Source organism: Pleurodeles waltl, chromosome 3_1 (genome assembly GCF_031143425.1).
Source record: "Pleurodeles waltl isolate 20211129_DDA chromosome 3_1, aPleWal1.hap1.20221129, whole genome shotgun sequence".
NCBI lineage: Eukaryota > Metazoa > Chordata > Amphibia > Caudata > Salamandridae > Pleurodeles > Pleurodeles waltl.
The window spans coordinates 1,882,908,252-1,882,929,701 of record NC_090440.1 but is presented as its reverse complement, the minus strand read 5'-3'; the positions used below and the strand labels follow the sequence as shown (position 1 = coordinate 1,882,929,701).

At 42.6% G+C, this 21,450-nt stretch overlaps 1 protein-coding gene across 2 annotated transcripts in view; it reads right to left on the bottom strand.

The window, feature by feature from the left end:
• Positions 1-21,450, bottom strand: part of CMKLR2 (chemerin chemokine-like receptor 2) — a 115,370-nt gene that overhangs the window by 36,589 nt on the left and 57,331 nt on the right. The window contains exon 1 of one of the 2 annotated variants that reach the window (XM_069225979.1): positions 20,967-21,180. The exons of the other annotated variant lie outside the window; for it this stretch is intronic. The gene's annotated coding sequence lies outside the window, so the exon portion shown is untranslated. Of the gene's footprint in view, positions 1-20,966; positions 21,181-21,450 lie in introns of those variants that run through there. 2 annotated transcript variants of the gene reach the window in all.

The window sequence follows — 21,450 nt, the reverse complement described above, 5'->3', positions numbered from 1 at the left end:
GTTATATAGTAGGGTTCTCATGGACAAAAAGATAGCGATCTGGCTGTGGTGGGGGTGAGAGATTGTTTTTTGCATGGAGGCTGGTTTAGGAGGTATTCTTTAAGTAGCTTCTTGAAGATCTGATGTGGATAGGTATGGAGTTCCAGATTCGCGGTGCGTTGTTTGAGAAGGAGCATGACCGAGTTTTTTACAGCAGGAGGAAGGTGTTTGAGCTTCTTAGTGATCCTGTTTGACTTGCTTTCAACAGTTTATTGGTGAGGTATTCTGGATTACCAGTGTGAAGGACTTTGTGTGATGGCAGGCAGTGCGGAACCAGCAACGGGCCTCAATCGGGAGCTATTTAAGACTCTTCAGGACCGGGGAGATGTGGTCATATTTTTTAATTCCCGTCACCAGTCTGGCAGCTGCGTGAAGAGTGGACCTCATAGGGGCAAGTTGGGATTTGGCTATGCTGGAAAGGATGGAGATCCCATAGTCTGGTCTTGAGAGTACCAGCGCTTGTGAGGCCTGTTTGAGATCATCATGGGGAATGAAGGATTTGATTTTGTGCAGAAGTTTAAGGCTGTGGAAAGCGTCATTAGCGTTCTTTTTGATGTGGTCCTGCATAGTCAGGTTGGAGTCCAGAGTGATTCCCAGAGAGTTGACGTGCCCGAAGAGATGAGAATACATTTGAGAGAGTCAATGGATTTAAGCCATTCTAGCAAATGAAGGAGCTGGTTCGATTTCGAAAGGAGGAGTATTTCCGTCTTATCATGGTTTAGTATGAGATGGTTATGGGAAAGCTAACAGTGGGCTTCTTTGAGGGTATTGTTCAGACGGTGGATATCTTCTAAAGAGGATATTTCAATATAAAGGTGCGTGTCATCAGCATAGAGATGGAAGGGGATATTGGCTCGAGCGAGAATGGCGGTAAGAGGGCCCATGTAGATGTTAAAGAGTGTGGGAGAGAGGACAGATACTTGGGGGACTCCTCTGATAATTAATGAGGTGGGCGAGGTCGAGTTGCGTAGTTTTGCTTGTTGCATTCGGTTTTGTAGGAGGGAGGAAAACCAGCGGAGGACTGTACCTTCAATGCCAAGTCTCTTCTGGAGTGAGTCCAGAAGGAGCTTGTGGTTGACAGTGTCGAAGGCCGCTGTTAGGTCTAGGAGAATCAGAAGGCAGGATCGGTCGGAGTCTACGGAGTTGCGGAGGCCATCTACTATGTTGAGGATGGCTGATTCTGTGCTGCAACCTTTTTGGAAGCCTGATTGTAGAGGGTTGAGGAGGTTGTTGTTATCAACGTGATGGGTTAGTTCTTGGAGAACACATTTCTCTTGAGTTTTGGCAAGGAAGGGAAGGTTGGAGACTGGTCTGTAGTTATTGAGGATGTTGGGGTCGGCTCCTGGTTTCTTTAGAATCGGCGTGATTTGGCCTAGTTTGAGGCAGTCAGGAATCACACCAGTTTGAAGGGAGCTGTTGATGTTCTTTGTCCATGTCGGGGAGAGGGACTGGTGGAGTTTTTTTGCCAGGGAGGAAGGGAGAGGGTCGGCTAGGTGGAAGGATGTTTTGGAGGTGGACATTAGTTTGGAGATGGCGGGAGTCGACAGCTGCATCTCATTGGGGAGATAGATTTCAGTTTTGAGGGGCGGATTGTCAGAGAGGGATGGGACAAGGATAAAATTGTTAGTGGAGGGCAGGGGGGGCTCTTTGATAGGAGGGGTATCCAGTACTAGGGAAAGCTCAATCTCAGTGGTTTTATCGTTGAAGAAATTAACGAAATTGACACAAGTGTCTATGGTTGCAGGTAAGGAGTTTAGGGGAGATTTAGTAGTTTGGTGCTTGATGATGTTGAAGAGCTCCTTAAGGCGTTTTTTGGCTCTGTCTAGAGCATTGCGGAAGAAGGAGTTTTTTAGTTGGATATGTGTTTTTTGTAGCTTCTCCTTACTCTTTTGAGTTGCTCCAAGTGGGTGGAGGAAAAGTTGGATCTCCAGAGTCTCTCGGCTGCTCTCAGTTCTCTTCTTTCTAAATTGAGATCATTGTTGAACCAGGCTCTGCATGGTGTGTTTCTCACTCTTTTCAGTTTTAATGGGCCTAATTGATCAAGTTTGGTAGTTATAGTCGAGTTGTAGTCGGTGGTTAACTCCGTAGTTGAGAGGTTGGTCTAAGAGGGCGGTAGTAGGGAGGTGATTTTTTCTTCCAGAGTAGATAAAGGGATTTGGCTAATGTTCCTTTTCCATTTAAATGTCTTTTGGGATTGGATAGTGTGTTGGGGGGTATATGTGAGATGGAATAGGATGATGTGATGATCTGACCAGTCGACAGGAAGGATATCATCAATCGTGAGTGAGTCTTTATGCGCTATTATCACATCTAGTGTAGCTCCTTTGATGTGGGTTTGGCCCTTGCAATGTTGGGAAAGGTCGTTGCTGTGAAGAAGGTCATTTAGGGCTTGGACGAGAGCATTGTTCTCGTCATTCCAGCAGAGGTTGAGGTCGCCCAAAATGATGGAGTTGGGGCAGGAGAGGGAGCAGTGCATTATTAGGTCAGCTAGGTGGTCAGTGAAAGGTAGGGTTTTACAGGGGGTAGTAGAGAAGGTGGAAGATCACCTTGGAATTGTCACTAGTCTTCATGGAGGCATTAAGGTGTTCACAGGAGTTGTAGTTGAATGAGTCTTTTAACTCTATTTCTATGTCATTTTTGTGAATGATGGCAATGCCACCCACGGGCGGTTTTTCTATCTTTGAAGGAAATGGAGTAGCCGGGAGGGACGAGGATGTCCATGATCGGTTATGAGAGTTCAGTCAGCCAGGTTTCTGTGACGAAGGCAATGTCAATGTTGTGATTGAGGATGGCATCAGCAAGATCCGTAGCGTGTTTGACTGCTGATCTGCAGTTAATGAGCATGCAGTTTGTATGCTGATAGATTTTGGGGTCTGACATGGGAGAGAACGAGGGGATATTAACAAGGTGAGCTGGGGGTCTGGGTGAGGAAGGCTGTGTGTGATGTCTCCCTAGGCCAGTGATGATCTGGATGTGAGAAGGGGGATTCGGGATGGGTAGGAGCGAGTTGTAAGAATGAGTGAGTTTAATAGCTTCATTGTGAAACAAAGGAGAGTTTGTTCTTCTTGGTCTTGAGGTGTTTAGGTGGAAGGTCCTGGGGGGCCCGATGAGACTCTGAGGGGTGGTTATGTTCAGCGAAGGCTTGTGTGTTGGGGTCGGGTAGGGGTGCATCAGCGGGTTGAGGCTTCTCGCCATCATTGTGATGTCCTGTATGAAGAGTTGGGATTCAAGATTGGAAAGCCGTTCATTGATTTTTGAGGAGGAGGTGGATTTGGAGGGGAGGGGGGCGGGAGATGAGGTTCTTCTTTGCCGGGGTCTGAAGTGACTGTTTCTGATGGATTTTAAGATCCCTAGGTAGTAGGTGATAGGAGGCAGTAGTGGAGTGTTTGGGATTGGTATCAGGGAGTGGGCTGGAGGTGATAGGGGAGGTGGGCTGAATATGAGTGTCTCTACGATTCGTCAAGTCTAGCCTCTTAGTAAGAGGGGGGAGAAGGGGGTTGGGAGGGGAGACAGTTAGTTGTGTTTGTAGGATATTAGGAAGTTATTTAAATAATAATTAATGATCAATTATTTATTCATTTATCATTTTTGTTATTACCTAATATATTAATTGTGTTAGTTTTTTTATTTGAACTATATTTTAATCTGGGATGCTAGTTTTGTGGGAGTATAGTGTAGGAATTGAATTGAATACTTAATTAATAATTTTATTTTAGTTGATATTCATTATTTAAAAAAAAAGAATTATGTAGAATATTCAATTGTTTTTTAAATTTATATATATCATTTTTATATTAACATTTTAATATTTTGGTGAATTAAGTGAGTTATTAACTTATGTTATGTGTTTTAAGTGAACTGCTTTCTTTGCTGCTGCACAGACTCGAGTGGTAATAGTACATTTTACCACTTCTGAGTCCAGCGCTTTCATTACTGTTAAATAGACTCAAGTGGGAATAGTGAATTTTACCCCTCCTTAGCCCAACACTTTCCGTACTGTTGCACAAACTGGATTGCTAATAGTACATTTTACCACTTCTGAGATCAGCACTTTCTTTACTGTTCAATAGACTGAAGTGGGAATAGTAACTGTTAGGCCACCTTAGTCCAACACTTTCCCAACTGTTGCACAGGCTGGAGTAGGAATAGTAAATTTACCTCTTCGGAGCCCAACGCTTTCCCTACTGTTGCACAGACTGAAGTGGGAATAGAAAATGTACCCCTACGGACTCCAATTCTTTCCCTACTATTGACAGACTGGAGTGTGCATACTACATTTTACCCCTATGAAGAATAATGCTATTATTACCATACTTCATTATATTTATTAATATTGTTTACATTTATGTATTATTATTGGCATATGTACAAGGGTAATGAATTATATGGATTTATAAGTGCGCATTTCATGATAATACTGTATGTTTAAGTGCAAGAATATATTTGATTGCTAAGAACATGTTTTATATGATAACATATGCCCAAACTAGTATAGAATATTGATAAAACAAGTTTCAGATTTGAGATTTAATGGCTGGATTACCAAATAATTATGCTCGCTATCTCTTTTAGGTAATAGATTCAATATTATTCTAGGTCTATAGTCATCGTTATGTCGATTTTAGGACAGTTGCAATGAAAAGTGCATAAAACCTGTCATGGGGAGGAATACGAGCTACAGAGCATAATATTTATTACGATATCTTGTGTGATTATTTGATATAATGTTTTGGAATTATGTTTAAAATATTTGTGCTTCATGATTGTATAATGGGATCACATGATATATAAGTAAAGCCAAGATGGCGACTGTTAGGTTGACAAAGGCGGCAACGCCGAAACGCATTCCTGTGTGTAAATAAATCACTTAACTTTCATTGTCCGTGGAGTGCAGGAAGAAAGTGTGAATATATATATATATATATATATATATACGGGTCAGGCTCCCGTAAATCTGCAGGTCCACAAATGACTCTTCCGATAAGAAGAATAAACACGAACTCAGCAGCGTGAAGGAAAGTAATTTAATAGAGCTCCATAGTCACCAACTAGCACCAACAGCCAACCCAACACATTTCAGCATATTACGCCTTGCTCACAGGTAAACTCTGCTGTGATTCCTTTCCAAAAGACCCTTTGTGAAATTAGTAAAAATAAATGAAGGACCAAAAACATCAAACAAAGCTGTGATTTTGGGGGCCATATTGAAACATGTTTTTTCTTTTTTCTTCTCTTATTCTTATGATCTGACTGTCATTCTCTCATTTCACACAATTCCACCAAATTGGTGATATAATGGCATCAAAATTCATGGTTGTAATTATAAGTCCCAATCTGAAAACATTTTCCCAACATATTATTATCACATGTTACTTTCTCATTTCTTACCGTTCTAAATATATCTCAGTGTTCTTCTTTCCTTACTTACATTTCCACAAATTATTTGTTATCATATTATATGGTTATACTTTCAATCTCAGATTTTTATCCATCATTTTTCAAAATTCCAACAATGTTGTATTTTTCTTCTCATATACATATTTGGTATACTAGTTCCCCAGAATCCCGCCCCACTGGGCCAACTGGTATTACTTTCTAAGTCACACGATATATACTCAACTGCCCAAGTGGGCCCTACCATAATGAACATTGCTAATCTTGCGGATCCACATTTTTGTTTCTCTCCAAAATACGCATCAGTAGCACAGTCTCTGTCTCTACTTATGAGCAATACTGTCCATTTTGTTGTGGAGACTGGATATCAGGAACTAACTTCCCAGTCAAATCACAGCAACCCACCTGTCTAATTTTTCCATTCATTCTGTGTATACACATATAAGGGCAACAGAAAAGGGCAACTTAAAGGAGAGAAGGTGTTGAAAATTAAATAAGAGAATAAAGAACAGGGGAAAAGGAATTGTAAAAATAGAAATCAAATAAAATAAAATAAAATGCTCATGTGCATAGGGCAGCTCCCGGCCATCCGCGCACATTGCACTGGAAATCCCTTTGATGCGGGCACCAGAGGGATTCCCTTCTGAAAGAAACAGTTTTGGGAGATGGGGAAAGATTTCACAACTCCTGAGGCTGTTTCTTTTGCTTCAGTAAAATGATGATCTGTCCGCGCGGCGCGCTGATGCCATTTCACTGAAACCGAAAGTGAAATGAGACGAATGACTCATTTCACTTTCTCTGCATTTGTGCTCGTGGAGCTATCTCAGCCCCCCAGAACTGATCCAGAAGGGGAAGGTATCATTGGAAAGGGGACAATCTCACCTAAGGAGGGCGATCCCCAAGCAGAGATCCACTCCACTAGACACCAGGGAGGGGGAGTGGCCCCTTGGGCAAGGAGTTTTGCTCTCCCAGTATTTTAATGCCACCATTCAGTCTTTCTGCCCCCCAGGGGGTAGAAAGCTCACTAGCACAAAAGGATTTTTTTTTAACTTAGTTTTGGAGTGGAAGCTGCCCAGGCAGCCCCTGTATGGGCCAGTCAATGCCTCCACCCACCACAAAATAGGCCCAGAAAGGGCAGTAGCACCCAATCTACGCCTCATGGGGGAGGGCAGAAAGCCAGCTAGGCCTCAGGGATTTTTTTCTGTTAATGTAGGAGTGGGAGATGTCCAGAATAGGCATGACAATGCCCCTACCCTTCCTAAAAAATTGCACAGTCTTTGTGCCCACCTTGGGGAGCATATGGGGGCAATAGCTCCTGATCTGCTCGCCAGGGGTGGCAGAAAGCCCACTAAACACCAGGGAAATTCTTATTTTATTAGTGTAGGTATGGGGGCTGCCCAGAATGGGAACACTTGGTGTCACATATGGGCGAGCATTGCTTGGCTAACTCCCAATATTGTCCCACTTTCAGTGGTGAACAACTGCACTTTTTGGGCTTGGGTAGGTTGCTACCTGACAAAACCTACCAGGCCCAGTAACTTCTGAAAAGTAGACACCTGGGGAAGACCTGTGTGGTGTGCTTCAAATGCACCATGCACCATTTTCTTATCCTCAATGCCCTGCAAACCTGCACAGCAGACAGTGCACATTTTGAGGGTGCTGGGGAGGGTGATCCCTGCACTGCAAATGCCATGAGAATGGGCAATACAGTGCCCCCCGTGGCTCCTTACACTTGTTCTCCGCCAGCCTTTTCATGGTGGTTGAACCACTATGAAAAGACTGGCAGAGAGCAAGGTTGTAATCAGCAAAATGGTACCGAATTCAGCACTACCCCGGCTGATTGCAACCTGCACTGTCGGGATATGACATCCTGGTGGGTACAGCCGTGGCAGTCCAACAGCCATTTCGAGGCTGACGGTCTTCAGACCGCCAGTCTTGCAATAACACCTTTAGTCTACCCACACAAGTGAGGTCCCATTTTTATAGGGAGACTTGGGGGAATGCTGGATGGAAGGAAGTTTGTGGCTCCCCACAGTTTCCAGAACATTCCATCAGAGAAATGTGAGGAAAATGTGTTCGATTGTCACAGTTTGAAGTTTGCAAGGGATTCTTGGTAGAGAAATGTGATAACAGCCACACAAGTCAGTCCACCCTCCCCTAGGTGTCTAGATGTCAAAAATGTATAGGTTGGCTAGGTTTCCCTAGGTGCCAGCTGAGGTAGGGTCCAAAATTTAGAGCTAACCACATCTGAAAAAAGAAAGTCAATTTTCGATGGGAAAATGTGCTGCATACATGTTGCATTTCGGGCCCTTTCCTGTTGCAGGCACTAGGTCTACCAACACAAGTGAGGTACCATTTTTATCGGGAGACTCGTGAGATCATAAAATAGTTGAACATTTGTTATTACTGATTGGGTTTTGCTGCATTTGTGCCCTTCAATTGTAAGCTAGTGTATAAGCAAGATGACATTTTGAAAAATACCCTTCAAATCATACCCTCAGAGAAGTAGAAATAACTATTGCTCCTGAATTCTATATCTTGTGCCCATTTCAGAAATACATAGGTTCCCTTGATACCCAATTTTCACCCTGCCTATTTTGTTATAAGACTTAGGGCCTGATTACAACTTTGGAGGAGGTGTTAATCCATCCCAAAAGTGACGGTAAAGTGACGGATATACCACCAGCCGTATTACGAGTCCATTATATCCTATGGAACTCGTAATATGGCTGGTGGTATATCTGTCACTTTACCGTCACTTTTGGGACGGATTAACACTTCTCCAAAGTTGTAATCAGGCCCTTAGTCTATACTTGGTACTCAATGAAAAACCATTGTACAGTGCAGCTCAGCTGTTGGCACTGGGTAATTTGGGTTCTTGGAGAACCTACAAACTCTATATATCCCTGCAACCTGAAGTGTCTAGCAGATGGAATGGTATATGGTAAATCGACCATTGTGACAAAAAGTTACAGATGAAAATTTTGTCACAAATGCCCGTTTTTTCCTACTCATTTTTCAATATTTCTTTATTTCAAAAATTATTTTCTTTGGGAGAACCTTGAGTGATCTAAAATTATGACCATTTGTTAAATTTAGAATTTTGCCTACTTTTCAGAAACGTATGGCTTTTCTGGATCACCCATGGGTTTCTCACAGGTTTCCACCACAAACTGCAAGTATGTTGAGAGCATAAAAAGGGCTAATTGGCCACCTCTTAGAAAAATGCTAAAACTGTGGTACAAAGTTGTTCCTGAATGCTGGGAAGATGGTGACTTTAGTACAGCAAACCGTTTGTGGATGCCATTTTTAGTGAAAAACCAGACACTTTTATCTTTAGCACTTTTTCCCTATTTTTCTCAAAAAACTCAAAATGTTGCTATATTTTGCCTATTTTCCCAGTCCCCACCAGAGGAATCCAGAACCGTGAGCACCACCTTTAGAATCCCCAGTATGCAGGGAAAAAAAGACACAGAATTGGTATGGATAGCTTATGTGCACAAAACGTTATAGAGCCTAAGCACAAACTACCCCAAATAGCCCAAAATAACCTTTAGCACCGGTGGTGGTGGGGGGAGGGTTGTGGGGAGGGCCTAGAAGCAAAAGGGCTAAATAAGTATATATTTATTTTAATATTACGTTACTTAAATGTATTTAATATATATTATATTAATGTTATGTATTAAAATATTTTAAATTAACTATGTTATACTGTCTTTTTATGGAGAAACAATATTTTTGTGTTCTTTTTTAAAGATAGTAGTGGGAACAATATTTTTTTCTATATTTTTGTACTCACCATTATATCCATTGAAAAACGATATTTGCGTCAACAATATTTTTGACAAGGTATTTGTGTAGCACGATATTTCTAGCCTCGATATTATGTCACTGACCCACCTATAGGTGAATTCTTACAGGCTGCTGCAATAACGGTTTTATCCAGACATAGGATGTCCCACAAGCTATGGCCATCTTTTAAAAGAGCTAAGGAGCCTGACTCAGCAAGTGAAATTAAACTCTTTGCACAGGCCTAGCTAAGATCAGCAAGGTGGAAATATGGAGCACCTATAGAATAACACAGGCACCGTTTTATAAGATAGCAGATTGCACTTAGTATGAAAAGATAAAAAAAAAACAAGTGCATTAAAGGAACGCAGTTTTCGCATAGCACAGCGGCAAGCAGCTGCCGGGCCCTCAAAAAGCAATGCAACTTTTAAAGAACTGTAAATGTCTGCGAGAGGTGAGGGAGAAGATATGGAACAGGCAAGGGGAAGCAATGAGGAATGGGCGGGTGGATAAAATAAAAATAAAGCTTGGTGTTGGGAGAAAGGAGAGGAAAGCAGTGCTAAAGGGAAAGAGCAACACAGGGTGGGTGTAGAAGCACATGAGGGAGACAGCAATATGGGGAGCAGAGGTAGGTGTTTGGCAGGGGAAAGCTCACGAGGGAGAGAGCTAAAAAACACATGAACTATCATGGAATATTTACTTTAAAAAAAGATTTTTCCTTAAAAGTGAGCAGTGAAAGAATATAGGTCAGCCAAACAAAAGGATGACAAAGATACTACTATCCATGGGAGGGACATACGAAAGGACAGGAAGGAAGAGGAAGGAAAGACACTGAATAAGAAGCAAGAAAATGAAAGGGACAAGAAAACCAAACAATGAAAGCTGTGAGTGCGCTTGGGCTAGCCCAAAACATCTTTTGCAACCAGTCTGGCTGGTAGGCGAGACCTAAAAATGAACTGATGCTATTTCAGTAAACAAATTAAATTAACAAGGTGCACACAATTATAATGGGCGGAACTGTTACTCCACAAGATATTTTCAATAGACATGAGATTATCGAAGAACCTGATGTAGCTCACACACTGAACTCTACATCAGGTGTATGAATGCATTGTGATATCCTTCCAGTGCATCTGTGAATGTCATGCTTAATAGAATGTCTCCCTAAATTCATGTTATTGATATTAATAACAGTACGCTTTTAAACAATAAAGAACCCTTAAATAAACTCCTTTGGTTGATCTTCCTTGGCCTGGATGCCAAGGTTCCAGCTGGTCCTCTTCTATTGTGTCTTTGAGACAGGCACTGGCGTTATTTTTCAAACTAATAGCTCTTCATTTATTGGTCACAGAAGGGTGACAGGCTGAGTCTACCCCAAATATATTTAAAGCTGTGACTGGCATGAGGAACAATGACCTCTGCAATAACCAGTCAACCCAGTGAGCTATCAGTCATGTTTTAGGTCGCAGTGTACCAGACAGCTCAGATGTCTGGCTTGCTAATGACATCTTGTGTACATTCAAAAAGCTGACCTAGGAATGCACTCTGCCCATTGCTTACTGTTGGCTTTGTGGTTTGTAACTCACATTTTTTTGCTTTCCATTTGCTGCCTTTATTTGTTTTAGGCTGTCCAGTTTGAGTTCATGCCTTCCCTTGCCCAAACCGTATTTATAGTATCCTTTTGAGTGCTCCCTTTTTGTAAAAAGGCCTGTAGATTTTTTACTTATCTCATCACATTTGCTGTCCGCTCAAAGACTGAGGTCAAACATCAGGCACTGTCTTCTGAGGAAGTTAGTTTTCTTTTCTTTCTCGGACTTCAAAGTGCAAGGATTAATGTGACAATCTTGGTGGACACTGTGATTAGCAAAGAGTTTTTTTCTAGCACCCAACAACAGTTACATGAACTGTGTAAGTATTGCAGACTATATTAGAATTAGGAACACAAATGAATCAAATTTTTTGTTATTTCTGAAGTGTGCTGGAAACAAATACTTTAATGTGATCAAAACAAATCATTACACTAGGTGATCCAATTTCCACACATTTTCTTCTGTGCACTGTATAGTTTTATTAGTAAAACTGTATGTCTGCGCAAATGTAATGGTCAGTTCAATTGAAAAGGTGTTAACTGTAGTGGCAGTGTTCTACTACACCATGAATACTCCACTCTCTGCTACTCCAGTCTACTCTGCACCATTCCACACCACTGCACTCTACTTTACACCACTCCACTGCACTCTACTTTACACCACTCTACGCCCCTGCACTATGCACTATTCCACTCTACGTCACTTCACGCTATGCCTCTCTACTCTGCTCTGTACCACTCTACTCTATGCCAATGCACTCTTTACCAGGCTACTCTACACCACTGCACTCTTCACCACTGCATTCTACACCACTCCAGTCTAGGCCACACCAATCTACTCTGCACAATTCCACTCTACACCACTGTAGTCCACCCCACTCTGCAACACTGCACTCTGCAATATCTGCCCTCTGCAACACTCAACTCTATGCCACTCTACTCTTCACCACTCTACGCCACTCTACTCTACGCCACTGCACCCTACTCCACTGTACTCTATGCTGCTCTACTCTGTGCCACTCTCCTCTGTGCCACTCCACACCACTGCACTCTAATATGCACCACTCTAGTCTATGCCACTGCATTCTACAATGCTGCATTGTGCGCTGCTGAATTATATGCCACTCCACTCCACACCACTATACTTTGCAACACTCTACACCAATGCACTCTACACCAGTCCACTCTACTCTATGCCACTCCAGTGCATGCCACTCTACACGACTCCACACTATGCCAGTCCAATACACAACACTCTTTGCCACTCCACTCTACAACACTCTACTCAACTCTTCACCATTCCCCTCTATGAAACTCCACGCTCTACTACGCTACTAACTTTTAGCCATGCTGACCAGCAGCATGCTGTTGTACAGAATGGCTAAAGCACATTGGTAAAGCCAATAGCTCTTGCATAGGCAAGACCTATGGCTTTGGCAATGCTTGGCTGCAAAGCCATCAGTTACTGAAACACAGGACAATGCTGAACATGTGTTAGAACCAAATATTTAACACAAGGATGCATCATCAATGTTCCCCAAGCCTGTCCTGAAGCCGTAGACTGACTTGGTTGGTGCTCGTCGCCATGCGTTATCAGACTGCGCCTGGCATGTTAACTATAAAATCCTGACGAGAAGCCATAAACGTTATGCTCCCATCGGAGACCCTGGAGGATCCGCTCCCTGGCCGTCATCTCCATGAACTAACCAATTCTCCTTTTGTCTACAGGAGCCTGGAGTCTGGCACTGAGCCCACACAGCCCTTCACTGCAAACAGCCGGGCTGCCGGAGGTGGGTTTGAGGGGAGGCAGGTCTAAATGGAAGCATTTACATGTTACCCGTGGAAGACAGGCCCCGTTTGTTCAAACACGGCGCTTTCCCTTGGCTGCCACGCCGTGTGTACTAAATGACAAATGTTGCAATGAAAAGCCAGGCAATGAACTCACTATCCCAAGAGCTGGCTTTAACGTCAGCTAAGAATAATATGCTTTTAATACAGCTCCTTATAGCACCCTTTTCCCTTTCCTGCGTGCTGTAATAGGCGTTACTAATACACACTTTTAAATAATGCTCAATATATTGATATTTAAACTAATGAGATTGGCATATAGGAGTAAAGGTTTGAGGTATAAGGGGTTAGGAAGGCAGGTCGACCTTGCAAGTCCATCTTGCCTGGATTCCGAGCTCCTGCCTGACTTGCAGAGTGTTTCAGGGGTGAGCCGTCAATCCTGCATACTATACAGTAATAAACAATATTTTTTACATCACTAAATTAATAAAACCCACACTACATAAACAATGACACAATCATCTTGAGACTCCTTGTAGGTCTGTACTAGAGACACCTAGCTAGCTGTATCGCCAGTGTCATGTATAAAAAATATATACAAAATATACAACTGCGTGCGTATATAGATTCGCTTCGGGTGTGCCTTCTTTCTCCACTGGTTTGTTAAACTGTCATCTACATGTTGATGCTCTGACACCAGCACACAGTATCTCGCTACGGGTCAGCCCATTTCTGACACTGTCCCACTTGATGGCATTTATCCAGATCACATTTGCTCATCCATTTAAAAACAAATGCACTTCGGAGCCAGGACTGGTGAGCCAATACTTTACTTTGCCAATGCTTTCTTCTTTGTATTTCTGTGTGTTTAAATTGCGGCCTTCAGTTTTACTGTTTTTTTTCTAAATTAAACAAGTTTTTTTACAAGCATATGACATCATGCATAGACGGTAGCATAATGTAATTTTTAAAGCCTAGCATTAGCCAAAACCTTTTGATTTTAATAAAATTGTGTGTATAATATATGAACTTACAGGGGCTTTCTGCCATCCTTCTTCATCCATTGGTCTGGTATAGTGTAATTCACATTTTTATTCCTCACACTACAACATACACCATAGGGCAGTGGATCAGCCAACTACACCTATTTGCTAAATTCACTGTGAGTGACTAGCTTGCAAGGTCAAGCCAATTAGCTTTGCCACTGCATGTTTCAAACTAGGATGGATGATAGCCTAAGTTAACAGGACTGCTATTATAGTAGGATTGACTTTCCAGGAAATTGCCTGAAGTAACATAGAGTACTGCTCTATGCTGCTTTACGCTACTTTGCTTCAAGGAGTGGAACCACGGGTGGCAATGGGTATTCTCATAAAACTACCCTTGGTGTTTGACGCAAAGCACTGTCTACTAGCATTTGCAAAAAAAGGGGTTTGTGCAAAAATTGCACCTCTTCCAGGCAGGCATAAGAGTGTAGCAAGTTTTAAAACATTTTTCCAACTCTGCATGTGTGCTGCACTGTACAGCATACATACAAAATGGGGAAAGTATTAAAGCACAATTTTGTACTGGATATGTCCCCTTCCAGGACGAAATCTATGCTTGACAGAACACACACACCCTTGTCCTAAGGTGTAAGTTTATGCATTGCCACATGGCAGCCTAAACAGTGCCAGCATCTGGAGAGAAGAAAGCAGAACCATATCTCGGTAGATGTGCAACTGTTCTTCTTTCTCCTTTCACTCAAGACAGCACAGAAACTTTGGTTGCTGTGCTGCATTATGTGAAATATTAGTTAATATGACCCTTGATGTTTGCTCAATATTTCATAGTTTCAGGGATGTCAGTAATTTTACATTTTTGAATGAATAGATAAATGCACATTAAATAAATTTTTGTTTTCCATTACCACTTATTGTAGAGTTTCTAATTTTACTTTTGTTAATACCACCAAGGTCAAGGTTCATATGATGTCACTTCACTTGATATCATCAGGATCAAAGGGCATGTGATGTCAGTCAGTCAGTCAAAATAACTTTATTTTGGCTACAAGAGCCACAAAAGCACAGCAACAATAAACTACACAGAATTAAATGAAATATATACAGTACATGTGATTAGATAAAATAATGACATTCAATAAAATTAAATACACTCCCAGAGTAAGTTAATACATTTTTGCTGAAACCATTATACAGATGGAAATTTCCCTCTGACAATCCAACTTGCCCCAAGGAATTTGGCAAAAGCAATCACTAGCATAGGGCGAGTGTCTGATCTGAGAATTCGCAGGGCAGACAAATGGGATGTGAGGGAGGTTTTCAATGGGTGCTTTACATGCTCTGCAGATGGTTGTTCCGTCATGTGACCAGCGACTAGTAAATAGTCTTAATGGCAGGGTGCCAATACGGAACTGGAAGTAAAACTTCCTTTCTCTTGGCACCGTGATTACGTCCCAGAAAGCCTCATATTTGCACGTCTCTTTTAGGTTGGCGAAGTCACATGATAGTGTAAAGTGAAGAACAACCCTCATGTCTTCAGAGTCTACCATATGCCAGTACAATTTTTTAAGGTCACTTTCTGAAGGGAAGGAAGTAGTGGTTGGGGAATCCCAGAGTTCTCTAACCCCAAGCAAGTAAAGTAGCTCCTTGATGTGTCTGAACCAGGGGATACTATGAGAGTGGTCAGCTTCTAAGATGACCTGCAGGGCTATAGTAAAGGAGGCAAGCTCCAGGGTGGTCCAAAGACGCCGCCAATACAAGAGGGGACGTAGGCGGGCTTTGTGGTCAATGTGTTTCATGCCTAGGTCTTTAAAAAGAGGGAACAGTGGAGTACTTGGCGGGAGGGACACTAGATTCCTTAAGAAATTATTTTCAGAAATCTTTATTTCTTGGGCTTTGGCCTGGCCCCAAAGTTCAGCCCGTAGAGGGCTGAACTTACTTGCTTGGTCTCATATATACGGATTGCGGGGCGTATTGGTTTAGTATGTGAGAGGTTAAAGTCCTTTATTAAGACCCCCGTTGTTTGCTTTAACTTCAGTGCTTGCTTTTCAATATGTGATTTCCAAGAAATTTTTTCAGTTAAGATTATGCCCAGGTAACTAAAAGTGACAACCTTTTCAAGTGGAGTTTCCTCAAGAGTAAACTTTCCTCTAAATGATCTGTGTGGATTAAGTGTCATCAATTTCATTTTAGAAGCATTGAATTCAAGTCCCTGTGTGGAGCAAAATTCCTCAAAACACACGAGGAGTTTACGTAATCCACTCAGAGTCTTGGATATCAGGAGTGTGTTCTCTGTAAAGAGCAAGACCGGAATTTTCTGTGTGCCTAGCGATGGTGCATCGACCTCCAGTCTAAGTAAAGAAGGGACAATATCATTTATGTACAGGGAGAACAGGGTGGGGGCAAGGACACAACCTTGCCGCACACCCGTTAACACCTGAATTCTGTCAGTTGGCATCCCATCTGACACATGCATAGTTACCCTCATTGAGCCGAGTAAGTAATACAAGAATGTGCTCGGGGATTCCCATTAGGGAAAGAACTTCCCACAATTTGTTACTGGGTACTAGGCCGAATGCGGATTTCAAGTCCACAAAAGCAACATACAGGTTCCCTTTGCCAATAATAATGTTTTTCCAATATAAGAGCAGAAACCTGAGGTCTTGCTCAATGGTAGATATTTTTTTGCGAAAACCTGCCTGAAGGGGACTAAGGATGTCACGTTCCATCATCCAGTTCTTGAATCTTGCCCAAAAGGCAATGACAGAACACTTTCTGCACACAGTCTATTAAGCTAATTGGCCTATAATTACTGGGGAGGCTTCTGTCGCCCTTTTTGAAAATTGGGACAACAACGGCCCCCTTCCAAGACTCAGGGATTGGGGCCCCAGATGCTATTGCATTTGCTATGGTGGTGATATATCTTGACCAGATTGCTATATCGGTTAAAAATAGGTTTGCCGGAACACCATCCTCACCAGGTGCCCTACCATGCTTTAGAGAACCTAAAGAATATGCTATGTCCGCTTGGGAATATAGTTGCAACACTGGAGGGGTGGGTGTTAGGGTAATATTGAGCAAGTGTCCTTATGTCGAGAGGTAGAAGTATCATGGTCGTAAGAGTACAACCCACTAAAGTGGTCTACCCAGTCCTTTGGTGCAATATTAGTTGTAATGTTCAATTCGCTGTTTGCAGGGTTGCGCGCTGCCAGGGACCAAAATGTGCTGCAGTTCCTCTCTTGTGCAGCGTCACTAAGTGCAGCCCACCACTTGTCATCTTGTTCACTTTTAGCTTTATCGATAGCTGATTTGTAAGACTTTATGGCTGAGCTGATTGCATTTACATCCTTAGATTTGATAGCTTGGATTAAATGCTTGCTTGAGGAGGGGCATTCTTTGTTAAACCAGCGATGCCTACTCTTGAGCCTCTCACTATCAGAGGCTATGTTAGCCAAGAAGAGGGCCGCAATACCCTTAAAACGTGAGCTGTGAGTTAAGCTTATTTCCTCGTTGGGGATTGCGGAGCCCACCTCTAAGCCCGTCAGTGTGGTCCTCAAGGTGTTGTTAGCAGCGTTGATGAGTGTAGGTCAAGCCAGAACCTGGTTCCACTTTAGGTGGCGTTTGTCATTAACCAGACTGATTCCCTTTGGTGCTTTAACTGAGGTGTTGATCAAGGACAGGTGGTTGCACAAAGCTGACAAGTGGATTGGAAGAGGATTATGGTCACTTTCAGATCTCTCAATAACCATCATGTCAATGACTAAAGGCCATAATCTTATGCTGACTAGACAATAATCAATTCTACTGGTGTGGTTGACTTTGTTATACGTGTGACAACCCTTTGCGTCTGATTTGGTCCTACCATTGAGTGCCCTAACTCCAAATTCCATAGTCAATGATTTTACTTGAACAGCAACCTGTGACCACCTTTTAATGGGTGGGATATCCAGGGCAGGGATAGACCATACCTGATCCTCCTCGTGGATGGACCCAAGATCATCCCAGTCAAGAGGTTCAAATGTGACGTTAAAGTCACCTGCCACAATAATTTTGTAATGCCAGGGACAGTTTTGCAAAAATGCCTCCAGAATGCAGAGGGTTTTGGAAACCCGACCCCCCCACCGACCCCTCTAGTATAGATGTTAAAAATAATCACAACTGTATCAGCCCCAAATGATAGGCGGAGACCTAGCAGGTCGGGGGAATCAATGGATAGCTGTGATATACCGCAGTTTAGTGATGTTCTCGTCTAAATGGCATGTCCGTTCCCCCTGTCATTTTGGTGAATCAACGTCCACGACTGAGCGAGCAGCATGGTATTTTTTTTTTTTTTTTACTTGCTCTGGGTTCATTTTTTTTTGTTCTTAACAACAAACTTCAAAAGCAGGGGTTTGTGCACGAAAAAAAATAAAAAAAGATAAATGTAGTAACTGGAACACTCCAGAGAACACTAACCCTTCCACAGACCTTATTATTATTTAATTTGGCCTGCTTCAAATGTTTAAATGATGTGGTGTGGCCCCTCCACATTGCCAACAGCTTTCCCATTTGGAATAAAATCTTGTCCCTGGCCCTTTCAACTTGTCAATTGACACCTCCAATCTGCCCATCAGGCCATCTGGTCATATTATTTTCCAGCTTCCCCTCTGCCCATTGGTCCAAACTTTTAGTCCATTGGTCCACCCATTCCATTCATTGGAAAATTAGTTAATAAGCGGACCTATGCAGTCTGACTAGTGATTCCTCCATTCCAAACCTTGAGCAGCTGCCCACTGGCCCCATTGCCCCTTTGCAAAGTTGAGGTGTCGTTTGGCACACCAAGCCTGACTTTCACTTAGAGGATCAATCCAAGGGTCCATTTAGTGAGTCAATGAGCCTGTCTAGTTTTCCCTTTTATCAACAAAAATTAAACCTTGGGGATCTTAAATTATTTTTTACAGCACTTTGATAATATTTCCTCTTCAAACATAAAGCGCGCCATTTCTCTTTTCATTCTTTCCAAACTTTAGCATGAGTTTAAAACGCATAAAAATAAATGTTTTCTTGAATCCTAGGACATTATTAACATAGCATTAACAGAACCTAATACTTGCAAAAAGAAATGTTGACATGCATTCTCTAAAAATAATTTCTGTCAGATGGAGGGACGTTTTGTGTAAACAATTGGCTACATCTGAGCTTTATATGCTTGCGCTCTACTTTTTTAGGCTATGCAAAGAAAGACACAAAATCAACTTGCCCTCTTTTTGCTTGGTCATTAAATTCAGTGTTTTCCTGTAATTTTCTAGGACTTCAATATCTTGGGTGCAGTGCTTACTGGAGGCCAAGTTCTTGTAGTCAGGCACCGAAGTGGTACGAAAGTTTTACAACTCAGCTACAGTATAACACAAAATAGTGACCCTCAGTAACATATCACTATCCAGTCAGAAGTATAACTTTCACTTTAAAAAGTCACAGGGTTGTGCATTGCTGTAAAGAAATAAACAAACAAGCAATGGGTTGAATGCCTGAATAAATCTTCACAACTGTTAATTATGTGGGCCCGCATCACAGACCATCATAATTCTGTCCACAATGCCACCTCAGATTAGACCCAGCCATATAGAAATCAGCCTTAGTTCTGCTTCAATAAGAGCAGTCCAGCCCAAACTACCAAGCTACATCCTTCCTGAATCCAAGCACAAGGGACCCAATACTTGGATTCAGCATTTTGGGCCTCTTCAGTCACGTGCTGTGTGATTCCAGTCGTTCTGTGATCAGGGGACAGATGTCTGGCCATATCTGTTGCACTTGGTGTAGTCAGAAGAGTAGTCAGAAGCCAGGCAGCCCAATTGGGATTGAGCTGCTACTAGGCATATCTAGGAACAAGGCTACCAAGGTAGCTCAAACCTTTCTTGTGAGTCCTTCGCTCCAGGATAGATCTCTGAGCTGAAGGTGGATGGCTGTCCACAGAACAGGCAAAGATAAAAGTGCTATAGGGCTTTGGGGTGGGTCCTGTAAGAATGACGAATGTGTCCTTTCAGAGGGCACCAGGCATACTGCACACGGACTCCATGCCTACCGCAGAGAAGGATAATTAAATACCATGCATTCAGGCAGAAATTAAGGTTCGAAGGTGTGGGATTTCACCAACAGGATCAGCAGAAATATCTCCCACTGGAAAGTCACTTCAGATTATGAAACACCTGCCAGCGGCTGCCATTCTCTCCATAACCTGGTGAGGGGACAGTATCCAAAGAGTGGAGGAAGGTGAAGAGGTTTGGGACGGGCAGGAAAAGCTGGTCGAGAAGATCCAGTTAGAGAGCCCAGACACTGTCCTGGGTGGGATACTATATTATTGTAGTGGATTGTGGCATACAGTGGAGGGGAGAAGGAGGGACACTGGTGTAGTGTGGCAGGGCACTCACAGAGAGCAGGACATGCAATGATAGGAGGGAGGAACATTTTTGAAAAGTTGAAATGTATCCTGTTCTGCTTCCAATGCTGACGCCTAAGACAAAATGTGTGGGATGGTCGGTGTTTGGTTTAGCTGCTCTCATGTAGTTCAGGACCATATCACTTACCCGGTTGGTGTTGTCGTCAAAGCACCGAAAATATGCAAATGTTAGCTTTTTATAAGGTTATTACTAACCTGATCGGAAATTCATTCTAGTTTTTTTTTTTTTTGATCTGATAACCTTTGAATAAAACGTTAAACTCAAATAGAACAGCATTACCACATTATCAAAATATCTTTACTTAAAACATTTCCAGTCGCTAGTGTTATGGTTTCTGTAGAAGCATTACCCAAACCTCTATTTTGTCCGACAAAAGTATACGCGCCGATCTCCCCCCATCCACCCCCACATCCCAAAATGAACAAGGTCTATTTGTGAAGTGGAACCAAGACATCCCGTCAACTTTCCCCTAACTGGCAGAGAATGGCGGTTATTATCAAGCAGTGAATCCAAAAAAGCAAAACATGAAATTGTTTTTGTTGTGATCCTAGCCAATTATACTCAAAAATACCAAAACTAAAGTCCCCGAATGTTATGGTCTAATGGAGCAACTTTTACTGATATTTTGTGAAGAAAAATAGCACCGGCCCTCTCTCTCTAATGGTGCATCCAGCCTGGACTTAAAGATAGTCTTAGAGTCTGCAGGGATACACGCCTGAAGTCCATTTCACCGGAAACTCCCTTATCCCCACTCCTCAAAATAAATCAACATCAACTAAACGAGCAGTTCGAAATACTTGTAAATGAAACAACAGACAAAGACATGCAATCCCGCGCAGAGGCTCTTTAATGTCTTTCAGATGACCTTCCCTCTATCCCTTCCTCGACTACGCAGCGCGCTATGAAGCGTGCAGGAAAGGAGTAACCCACCTCTCTTGCTGTGGCGCTGCTCCTGCTCAGAAGAGTGAGTGAAGCCAAGTGTGCCGCGGTCCCGGCAGAGCACGCAACACACTCCGAGGTACGCCCCCCTGTCAGACAACGGACACCACGGTCTCCCACCCACAGGCGGGATGACATGCCGCAATTTCAATCACAAATTCACAATGGGCTGAAGCATTCTGTTCTACGTGTCAGTTTCCTCTTCGCATGAAAACCATGTAGGAGTAGCTTTTGTGGCGACTTTTCAAAGAACAGGCTTTCTGTTTAATCATAAAATGCCCGCCCTGAATAATTACACCTTTTCTGGCTCTAGAGTTACTGGGTGTGTCTGCATTTGCAAACGTTTGTGGAAAAGCCTCCACTCTACCACAGGCGCAATGACATTCGATGGTAGGCTTGGTCCCCACGCTCTTTGAGTCCCTTTGTTATTTAGTCTCATGATTCGAAGACACCGTTAGGGTCCCCAGATCTCCCC